The 11,606-nt window shown below is 39.0% G+C and overlaps 1 pseudogene; it reads right to left on the bottom strand.

Moving 5' to 3' along the window:
- Positions 1-542: 542 nt before the first annotated feature.
- Positions 543-2,379, bottom strand: LOC129550154 (E3 SUMO-protein ligase PIAS2 pseudogene; annotated as a pseudogene).
- Positions 2,380-11,606: the final 9,227 nt, after the last annotated feature.

Here is an 11,606-nt window from a genome sequence, read left to right as displayed (position 1 = left end):
GATAGAAACGGAGAAAAGTGGAACCTAAGCTTTGGCTTGGGGTATCTAGACTTCATTACTTCAACGAAGCAGAACAAATCCATGGAAAGGACTCAGCAAACATAACTTCTTTTCGTATATTTTTTCTTCACTTCAGGTTAAAAGAAAAGTTGTCATTTTAGAATCGCTGATTACACCTTTTTTTAATTAGAAAAAAGTCCACTTGAATATTTACATGATTTAGTTGTTATGTATAACAAAAAAATTTAACTGATTTGTAGAATCCATCCAGTAACATGAAATTGAAATCCATTTCTCAGGAGGATATAGTTACAGTTGAATGTATCTGATGCTCAAGAGTATACCAAGAGTAAGAAAAATCCTTGCAGGTCATGTGGTTCTCGTTGCAGTCATCTGTGTTCATCTCTCAGAAGGCAAAAGAATCCATTTGATATTTCAATAAATATCAAAGTAACCATTAGCAAAAAAATAGCTTCCATGGAGCAGAGATCCAAGAAAGAGCAGTTCTGATGAATGATTTGTAGAATCGAGTAAATCCTTCTTTAGTCCAGTGAGATGATGTCAGGAATGTTACTTCCACTGTTGGTTATGACCCCTGTCTCACTTCTGCTGCTGAATGAACTCACATGAGTACTACTTTCCATGAGGGCTGGTGGTGGTGACGGACGTACTGCTTGCTGTTAAGGGTGAGGTGAGACTGGGAGTCAACTGGAATAAGGGAAAGGAAATCCAAACCTGGCAGATCTGGGGACATGCTTGAGACTGGCATGTGGTGGAATGGTAACGAGCAGTCTGTTCATGAAGGCAGAATAGCAGCAGGATCAATGGAAGTCACACTGGGCACACTTACAGAAGATGGCTGATACATGAGAACCCCTTTGGTTGGGCTGCTTTGTGTTTCTGACATAAAGATGCATTTCCTTTTGGCAGGAGGGGGTTCCTTTTAATCAGAAAAGCTTTCTACTGTTAGGTCAGTGACATCCACTTTCTTCTTGCTTGTCTCATTGGCCACAGCCACTGAACAAGGCTTACTGAGGACGCTTGAAGTTTTTATAGCTGGCTGGATATTTTCATAGCTTCTTTCTTCGGTCTCATTGGACATCAAGAACCATCTTCTTGGAATTTTATCTCATCCACATCAGAACAGTCATTGAGAATTTCCATAAAAAAAACCCATTTAAAATTAGACTTTCATAGGCAGCTTTTTTGTCACACACAGGACAAATCCAGGAGGGCTTCTTCTCATTCATTTGCAGATAAAGAGCAGCATCAAAACACTGTAGGTGTGCACAGCTCACCACACAGCATGGGATTGTCAGCCTCATTTTCCCTAAAGGGCACATCAGGGACACCCGAAGGCTAGTGGTAGCAATTTCACCGTCAGGATCTTCAGTAAGTTTTTCTTTAATTAGTGCTCTGGAATGATCAGGGTTTCTAATACCTTTCATTTTTATTCTCTGTAATAACATGACTGATGTGAGTTTTTGAACAAGATATACAGACATGGAGTAATTCTTTCCAATTTCTGATGCTCAAGAAATGGAAATCTGGTTTGGTACAGCTGACGGTAACCTAACTAAAGATGTAATATTCAAAGGCCACCCAGGGCGCTTCTGTTCAATCCCGTTTTTAGGTGGTGGTACATAGTCAAGCAAAGGAAACAACTTCCCATTTGCTTTCATACAGAGACTATTGGGATAGTTATCTTCTTTGGGGTAACTTGTCTTTGCCAGGTAAAGTCTCAGCTGAACTTGTACTGTATAATCTCTCCTACCACCTGGCAAAAAATCCTTGGATGTGCATATCTCTCTAACTTGTTGAGGTGTCAGAGTAAAAATAAAAACTTCTCTTGGAACTGCTGTACACTGCTTTGAACTAAATTCGTGGGCTTGATGAGAACATCAAGGGCCTCATAAAACGGTAGGTTTTTTTTTTTTTTTTTTAACTGCACGTCACGGTGGACAGGAGGGATTGGGGTAGATGGCTGCCACATCTCAAATGTGGGATTAGTATCTTGAAGCAGCACAGAACCAGCAGGAGAGAAAGGCCAGTGAGGTGTAACTGACGTGGAAGCAACGAGTGGGTTCCAGCCACAGCCAAGTCAGGTTCTACAGGTGAGGAGCTCCCATCCAAACTGAAAACTAGTGATTTGATTGTGGATAAATCAGCAAGGCCTTCAAGCGTCCACGGGTATCGACTTCTATACAATTCTCAGATTTTAATCTGAACCGCAGAGCTGCAGCCACTCTTCAATAAATGCAACGCCCTCATCAGGAGGTCATGCTTACGACCACTTTTATTCCATCCGGCAAAGCCTAGTAACACTTGTAGTTCAGAAACCCTAAAACTGGAAACCATATTCCTCAACTCCTCGAAATCTGCCAATTAATACCACCCAGCGCCACCTCCTGGAGAAGGAAATGGCAACCCACTCCAGTGTTCTTGCCTGGAGAATCCCAGGGACGGGGGAGCCTGGTGGGCTTCCGTCTATGGGGTCGCACAGAGTCGGACACGACTGAAGTGACTTAGCAGCAGCAGCAGCAGCGCCACCGCCACTGCTGCCACAGCGCCCCCTGCCGGTGCCGCCAACAACCCGGCCACCACCAGAGCCGACGGCACCACCTTCTGCACCATCCTGCACTGGGGGCCCCTGAAGAAGCCACGGCCGCGGGGCCCGTCCCTTTGTCCACTTTTAAATAGACATTTTAAATGTTGTTTGTTATTTGTTACTGAGAGTTGTGTTATTCATATATTCTGAATTCATGTTAACTTCCAAACATACACTGATTTGCAAATATTGTCTCCCATTTCATAGACTGCCTTACTCTATAGATTGGCCAACCATCTTAAAAATTAAAATCACTTAAAAATGCTAACAGTTACCCTGTAAATTTGTTTTAAATTTTAGCAATGTTTTGTGTCATATAACAGAAGTGCTGTTTTCCACGTTCAAAATGTTAACATATTTTCTCTTGAGTTTACACCTAATTTTGTTACCTAGATCTTTTGAATAATGATAGAAGTATTAATAGTAGGAAATATTTTGTTACTGATTGTAAAGGTTTCAAATATTCCTACTTAGAATAACACTAATTATAATTTTAAGTAGATATGTTTTAGAATAGCTTTAGATCAACAGAAGTATTGCAAATTTAGTACATATATCCTGCATCCACTTTCCATTACTGATAACATTTTACATTACTAATGAACCAATGTTAATATGGTTTTATTACCTAAGGAAAGAAAAGTGACCCCATGGAGAAAGTCCATATTTTATCCAGATTTCCTTCATTTTTAGTTCTTTCCCTCTTTTTCTGCTTAAGAGACCCTATTCAGGATACTACATTGCATTTAGTTGTAATATCTTTTGGGGCTTCTCTCATTTGTGCTAGTTTCTTAGACTTTCCTGGTTTGTAAAGAATGTTTTGAGACATGCTGGTAAATAGTGTTAACATATAAACTGAGACATTAGACATTTAAGAGCTTATTTGAGCAAAAATGCAGTTAGAATTGGCAGTGCCAAGCTCAAAGTGATTAGGAGTGCTCTGCTGAGGAAAGCTGGGGGAAAGACTTAGGTAGACAAGTTATAGAAGCAAAGAAAGAAAATCATTTGATTGATTGACTGTAAAGTCTAGTTGACTATACGTGATGTGTTGTAGCTAGTTTTTGATTTCTTAATCTTGGGGCATTTACAGGCTTAGATTTTGCTTTGCTTACACTGGCTACCAAAACATTAGCATCACTTCAGCCTAATAGACTCCTTGTTTAATTAACTTAACAGATGTTTTGTAGCATGCCCCTCTATTGGGACTTGTCTGATGTTTTTTTTTTCTCATAATTAGACTGGAATTATTGGGTTTTGAGAGCAAGGCCACATAAGCAAGGTATCATTTTTATGACATCATATGAAGGGTACATACCATAAGCTACAGACTTATTACCATCGATATTGACCTTAATTACCTGCCTGAGGTAGTGTTTGTGAAATTTCTCCACTGTAAAGTTACTCACCATCTCCCCTTTCACACTGCACTTTTGAAATCAAGTCAATTAGTACAATCTACATTTAAGTAATGGGGAGTTACGATCCATCTCCAGGGTGAAATATCTATATACATTATTTGAACTATATCTGCATGTAAAATTTATTTTTTTTCTATTTATTTACTTATGAAATAATTTATGTCAGTATGGACTCAAGAATATTTTTTTAAATTTTGAATTACAATCTAATACAAATGTGCTTACTGTTTTACTAAAATTGTTGTAGCTTTGACCATCAGAAGCCCTTTCACTTGACATTCAAGTCTCTGACATAACACCACCACTGTGTGCATACATGTCTCTGTGTGTGATCATGAGTTGTGTACTAAGCTATAAAGTATCCCCTGGCACTACAAGATGCTCCAGGCTCATCTGATGAATTTCCTTTACTAGTCCTACAATCAATAGCCCTTGATTATTATTTTGGAGAATGGTACTAGAAATTGTAATCCAGGTATCAACCATGAACACTGCTACTGGAGTTTCATTGCTTCTAGGCACTTTCAGCTTATAGAGCAAGAAAATACACATATAGAGCTAACCTATATGTAGGCATACATCTGTAATTCTTTCTATATCTAGCCATCCATATACACGTTTTCATACTGACTTCGACAATTTTAATCCATTATCCCATGGGTCATTATAATCTCACCCCCATGATTATGTATAAATGCCCACTTCAAAAATGAAAAACCTGACTTTCACCTTCTATTATCCATTTACTTAATGATTTAATTCTTCTGCACATGTGTAGCACTGTCAGAATTATTAACCTATGTCCCCATGGAAAGAACTTTATCAAATAGAAAACTAAATTAGAATGTTTACAGTATAATTCCTTTTGCCTTCAGTTTAAATCGTCCATGACATAGTCACTCAGGTCAGCACAGTTTATTTCACTCCCTTTAATTAGTGCTATGAACTGAAAATTTGATCCCTCCAAAATCATGTATTGAAATCCTAACCCCCAAGCATGATAATATATGTAGATAGCTCCTTTGGGAAGTGATTAGGTCATGAAGAAGGAGACTTCATTAATGGCATTAGTGATATTATACTAAAAGAGATCCCACAGAATTTCCCCTTCCACTGTGTGAGGGCACAAGAAATTTGCAACCCAAAGAGAGCCCTCATTCAATCATGCTGGTTGATCTTGGACTTCCAGTCTCCAGGTATATGGAGAAACAATATATTTCTTCCGTTCATAAGCCGACTAGCCTGTGGTATTTTGTGATAACAATCAAAATGGACTGAGACAGTGAAAAAGGTTGTTAAATATATGTGAAATACAGGTGATTTATTTGTCATTCTGCATTTTATTCTAGGCACCCTTGAACTCCAAAATAATATATTCTTAAAAATTTTAAATACATTAAACTTCAACAGATTTTGGCAAAGGCACAATGTCATATAATGAAAATAAGATGGTGTTTCTGGCACTGGGTAATGCAAGTCATTGTGGCTTCCTCAACGCTTTCTCTTAGGTCCCTCACTTTTGGGAAAGCTAGCTGCCATAATATAAGGATATTCTTTCAGTTCTTGGTTAATTGGCAGAACCATATTAACCAAGACTCAAGTCTTCCTGCTACCTGCCATGTAAATTAGTCATCTCAGAAACTTCAGATGACTGCATCTCAGACCGATCTGTTCACTGCAACTTTCTCAGACAGCCAGAACAGAGCCATCCAGCAACGCAGATCTTGAATTACTGATCCAAGGAAAACATGATGAGATAATGAATTTTTGTTTGTTGTTTGGTGCTATGTTTTGGGGTAACTTGTTAAAGATCAATAATTAACCCATATATTGGGGATTATGAATGTTGAATCCACTTTCTTAAAAAAACCAAAAAAGCAGAAGAGGCTTTCAAAATATAGCTATTGACTACACTGTCCCTTTTAACAGTTCACAGTATAAAGGAGCATAAACAAAATTATAGGTACAATCCAATGTGACAAGTTCCCTTCTAGAAAAACGTAAACAGAAGGAAAAAACAGAACCATGTGTAAGATATTTTACCTGAGATAATTAGGGAACATTTCATCAGAAAAATAAAATGAAAACTGAGATTTGAATCAACTATTTAACTTCTCTGAGCGAGGTACTACACTATTCAATAAAATGATGCACTGCACATATAAATAAGTCCCCAAATACATGGCCCTTCTTGAGATCTACAGAATGAAGATTTATATCTGCCTCACAGAAATATAAGATAACTGGTTCTATTAAGTTCCTGAAATGAAATTAAAATAGAAATTGTCAGAGGCAAACATTTTTTTTCTACTAAATGAAAATCAAATGAAATTTAGCATACAGGCTAAGGAAAACTTGCTAGTGTGCAATTAATCTGCATTTTAATAATTCTTATACAAATCATATTCCTCCTGGGGCAATCATTCTGAATTAACTTTCTTGATTTATATGTAAAACAATATTTTTCTCAAAAATATCTCACTCAACTAAGTCTATCAATTTTCCCTTTTAACAAATTAATTCTCATAAATAACATTAAAGATGCTGAGTCATCTCTGGACTAGGATTCAGTATTTATGAATTTAAGCCTTTTCTACTTTTGATTCCAGCAATTCCTGCAATTTGATATTAGTAATAATGTGACTGTTTAGAAATAGTCTAACATTAAAATTGTCTTTAGTCAATGTCATGTAATTAAACTGACCTGTGGATACAAAAATGTTTATTTCTTAGTTCTTCCCAGAATGCTGCAATTTTTATATAGGGTATCATTGTAAATTTTGACAAAAGGAACAGACAGAATACTGAGCATTCTTTCTTTCTTATGGACATACTCAGGATGTCTCCTCTACATGCCTCTAAATCACTGGAGCCCATAGCCAAGAGTAGCAAGTGAGGAAACGAAATAAAATATTAGTTGTAACAAGAAGAAATAAGGCCAGCTTTTGTTGGGATAGCAAAAGACCTCCATCATTTACAAGCCATCTGTGGAACCAGCATGGTCTTGTTTCTTTGTTATTGTTTATTATTTGTTTTGAGGAAAAAAATGGAATTTTGACTCAGATTAAGAAAATCTGAGTTATGACTGTGTCTCACTAAATATGTGAACTTTAAGGCACTTATAAGTCTCTACTTTCTCATAAGTGGAAAGAAAAAGCTAACCATTCCTCACAGTTTGTGATTGAAACTGATTTTAATTACAAGAAAGTGTGAGCATAATACGAAGCATTATAAGAAAAAAGAATCTTAGTTCCTTCCTCTAGTCTATGAGGTTTGGAGTTCACGTATGATGACAAAATTATCTTTAGTCCCACCATTTACCACAATGACTATGAAACAGAAGGGTAGATTTAAATTTGTTTTGAATAACATTAAAAATAAGACCATAAACAAATTGAGAAGATAACTTAAAGAATTGGAGAAAGTATTTGCAGATGATGCAATGAACAGGGGTTAATCTCCAAAACATACACAGCTTATGCAGATCAATATCAAGAAAAACATCCATATCAAAAGATGGGTGGGATGTCTAAATAGATATTTCTCCAAAGAAGACATACAGATGGCCAAAAGGCATGAAAAGAGGCTCAACATCACTAATTACACTGATCAGAATGGCCATCATTAAAAAGTCTAAAAATAATAAATTCTGGAGAGGGTGTAGAGCAAAGGGAACACTCCTACAATGTTGGTGGAAATGAAAATGGGTACAGTCACTATGGAAGCAGATGGTCTTGATCACCGCCTCTTGTTCAATATCATGAACCTCCATTCGTAGATAATATATACTCAAGACTTAATTCCCAAAGTGTGCAGTTTTCTCTAAAGCAATGTCAATGACTCAACTCACTGTAATGATGTTTAGAGCAAAAAGAAACCAACCTACAAAAATGTCCCAGTAAAAGATAAGTTATCTGAGAATGGAAATGTAGTCTGTATGAAATATTCACATGAGCTCTTATGACATTCCTCTCAGCTATACAACTAGGCTTGCTTTCATAACTGGGGCTGTACTCCTGGGATTTGTGCTGCTTTTCAGCTTTGATAAAACAGAAGAGAAGGGACGAGGATATAGAGTTGGATTGGTTAACCACTCTAGGGACAAGGGCTTATGAGCTCAATAGGCTTTTCACAATAAACAAAATACAGTTTTTGAAATATAAGGAAGCAAAAAAGGCTTCTAATTTAAAGGGAAAACTGGTTTTAGGTGGTGATTTTTTTTTTTTTCCTTTGATCACTGTTCTCACCTCCCTAGAATACTGAAGTGGTTCGCCATTCCCTTCTCCAGTGGACCACATTTTGTCAGAACTCTCCACCATTACCAGTCCATCTTGGGCGGCCTTCACAGCATGGCTCACAGTTTCATTGAGCTAGACAAGGCTGTGATCCATGTGATCAGATTGGTTAGTTTTCTGTGATTGTGGTTTTCAGTCTGTCTGTTCTCTGATAGGGCTTCCCTGGTGGCTCAGAGGTTAAAGCGTCTGCCAGGAGACCTGGGTTTGATCCCTGGGATGGGAAGATCCCCTGGAGAAGGAAATGGTAACCCACTCCAGTATTCTTGTCTGGAGAATCCCATGGGGGGAGGAGCCTGGTAGGCTACAGTCCATGGAGTTGCAAAGAGCTGGACAGGACTGAGCAACTTCACTTTCTTTCTTTCTGCCCTCTGATGGAGAAGGATAAGAGGCTGATGGAAGCTTCCTGATGGGAGAGACTGACTGAAGGGGAAACTGGGTCTTGTTCTGATGGGTGGGGCCATGCTCAATAAATCTTTAATTCAATTTTCTGTTGAAGGGCAGGGCTGTGTTCCCTCTCTGTTATTTGACCTAAGGCCGAACTATGGTGGAGGTAATGAAGATAATGGTGACCTCCTGCAAAAGATCCCATGCAAGTACTGTTACACTCAGTGCCCCCAACTCTGCAGCAGGCCACCACTGACCCACGACTCCACTGGAGACTCCTGGATACTCACAGGTAAGTCTGGGTCAGTCTCTTGTGGGGTCACTGATCCTTTCTCCTGGGTCCTGGTGCACAAAGTTCTGTTTGTGCCCTCCAAGAGTCTGTTTCCCAACCCTGTGTAAGTTCTGGTGTCTCTAAGGTGGGGTTAATGGTGACCTCTTCCAAGAGGTCTTATGCCATACCCAAGTCTGCTTGACCAGAGCCCCTGACCCTGTGGCAGTCCACTGCTGACCCGTACCTCCACGGGAGATGCTCAAACACAGTTCTGTCTCAGTCTCTGTGAAGTCCCTGGGTCCTGTGTGCACAAAGTTTATTTGAGGCTTCTGAGAGTCTCTGGTGGGAGTGGGGTTTGATTCTAAATGCGAATTTGCCCCTCCTGAACTGAACGATCTTAATGGGCTTCTCCTTTGCCCTTGGACATGAGGGATCTCCTCATGGTTGGTCAGCAAAGTGCAACCACTGCTCCTTACCTTGGATGTGGGGTATCTCCTCTTGGCCAATAGCCACTCCAACACTGTGCCAGCCACTTCAATATTCTTGCCTTGAAAGCCCCATGAACAATATGAAAAAGCAAAAAGATAGGACACTGAAAGATGAATTCCCCCAGTCAGTAGGTACCCAATATGCTACTGGAGATCAGTGGAAAAATAACTCCAGAAAGAATGAAGAGACAGATCCAAAGCAAAAACAACATCCATCACCTCCACTAGCTTTGTTTATAGTGATGCTTCCTAAGGCCCACTTGACTTCACATTCCTGGATGTCTGGCTGTAGGTGAGTGATCACACCCAGATGAGGATGTGATTGGTGATAGAAGCAAAGTCTGAAGCTTTAAAGAGCAATATTGCATAGGAACCTGGAATATTAGGTCCATGAATCAAGGTAAATTAGAAGTGGTCAAACAGGAGATGGCAAGAGCGAACATAGACATTTTAGGAATCAGCAAACTAAAATGGGCAGGAATGAGTGAATTTAACTCAGATGACCATTATATCTAAAAAGCTAGTGGAGGTGATATAATTCCAGTTGAGCTATCTCAAATCCTAAAAGATGATGCTGCCAAAGTGCTACACTCACTATGTCAGCAAATTTGGAAAACTCAGCAGTGCCACAAAAAACTGCAAAAAGTCAGTTTTCATTCCAATCCCAAAGAAAGGCAATGCCAAAAAATGCTCAAACTACTGCAAAATTGCACTCATCTCATACACTAGTAATATAAGGCTCAAAATTCTCCAATCCAGGCTTCAGCAATATGTAAACAGTGAACTACATGATGTTCAAGCTGGTTTTTAAAAAGGCAGAGGTACCAGAGATCAAATTGCCAACAACCAATTGGTTGGTGGATCATCGAAAAAGCAAGAAAGTTGCAGAAAAACATCTATTTCTGCTTTATTGACTATGCCAAAGCCTGTGACTGTGTAGATCACAATAAACTGTGGAAAATTCTGAAAGAAATGGGAATACCAGACCACCTGACCTGTCTCTTGAGAAACCTGTATACAGGTCAGGAAGCAACAGAACTGGAATGAAACAACAGACTGGTTCCAAATAGGAAAAGGAGTACGTTAAGGCTATATATTGTCACCCTGCTTATTTAACTTATATGCAGAGTACATCATGAGGAATGCTGGGCTGGATGAAGCACAAGCTGGAATCAAGATTGCTGGGAGAAATATCAACAACCTCAGATGTGCAGTGACCCCACCTTTATGGCAGAAAAAGAAGAACTAAAGAGCTTCTTGATGAAAGTGAAAGAAGAGACTGAAAAAGTTGGCTTAAAGCTTAACATTCAGAAAACTAAGATCATGGCATCAGGTTCCATAATTTCATGGGAAATAGATGGGGAAACAGTGGAAACAATGTCTGACTTTATTTTTCTGGGATCCCAAATCACTGCAGATGGTGATTGCAGCCATGAAATTAAAAGACACTTACTCCTTGGAAGGAAAGTTATGACCAACCCAGACAGCATATTAAAAAGCAGAGACATTACTTTGTCAACAAAGATCCATCTAGTCAAGGCTATGGTTTTTCCAGTAGCCATGTATGGAAGTGAGAGTTGGACTATAAAGAAAGCTGAGCACCGAATAATTGATGCTTTTAAACTGTGGTGTTGGAGAAGATTCTTGAGAGTCCCTTGGACTGAAAGGAGATACACCCAGTCCATCCTAAAGGAGATGAGTCCTGGGTGTTCATTGGAAAGACTGATGTTGAGGCTGAAACTCCAATACTTTGGTCGCCTGATGCGAAGAGTTGACTCATTTGAAAAGACCTTGATTCTGGGAAAGATTAAAGGTGGGAGAAGAAGGGGACAACAGAGGATGAGATGGTTGGATGTCATCACTGACTCAATGGACATGAGTTTGAGTAGACTCTGGGAGTTGGTGACGGACAGGGAGGCCTAGCGTGCTGCAGTCCACAGGGTCTCAAAGAGTCAGACACGTCTGAGCAATTGAACTGAACTGAATTCACCTCCCTATTCCTCATATCAGATAATGTTGCATAATGAATAGGTATAACTCTTAACATATTACTATAGTGAGAAGCATGGTAGTTATATTACACTGTTAACATTTTTTTACTTTAGCAATTTACATTGTGAGTTACTAAGATCATGGTAACAT

The sequence above is a fragment of the Moschus berezovskii genome, chromosome 21 (genome assembly GCF_049115385.1).
Source record: "Moschus berezovskii isolate FMDL1 chromosome 21, NW_MosBer_1.0, whole genome shotgun sequence".
Taxonomy (NCBI): Eukaryota; Metazoa; Chordata; class Mammalia; order Artiodactyla; family Moschidae; genus Moschus; species Moschus berezovskii.
The sequence above is the reverse complement of the archived record's forward strand: the minus strand, read 5'-3'. Positions and strand labels throughout refer to the sequence as shown.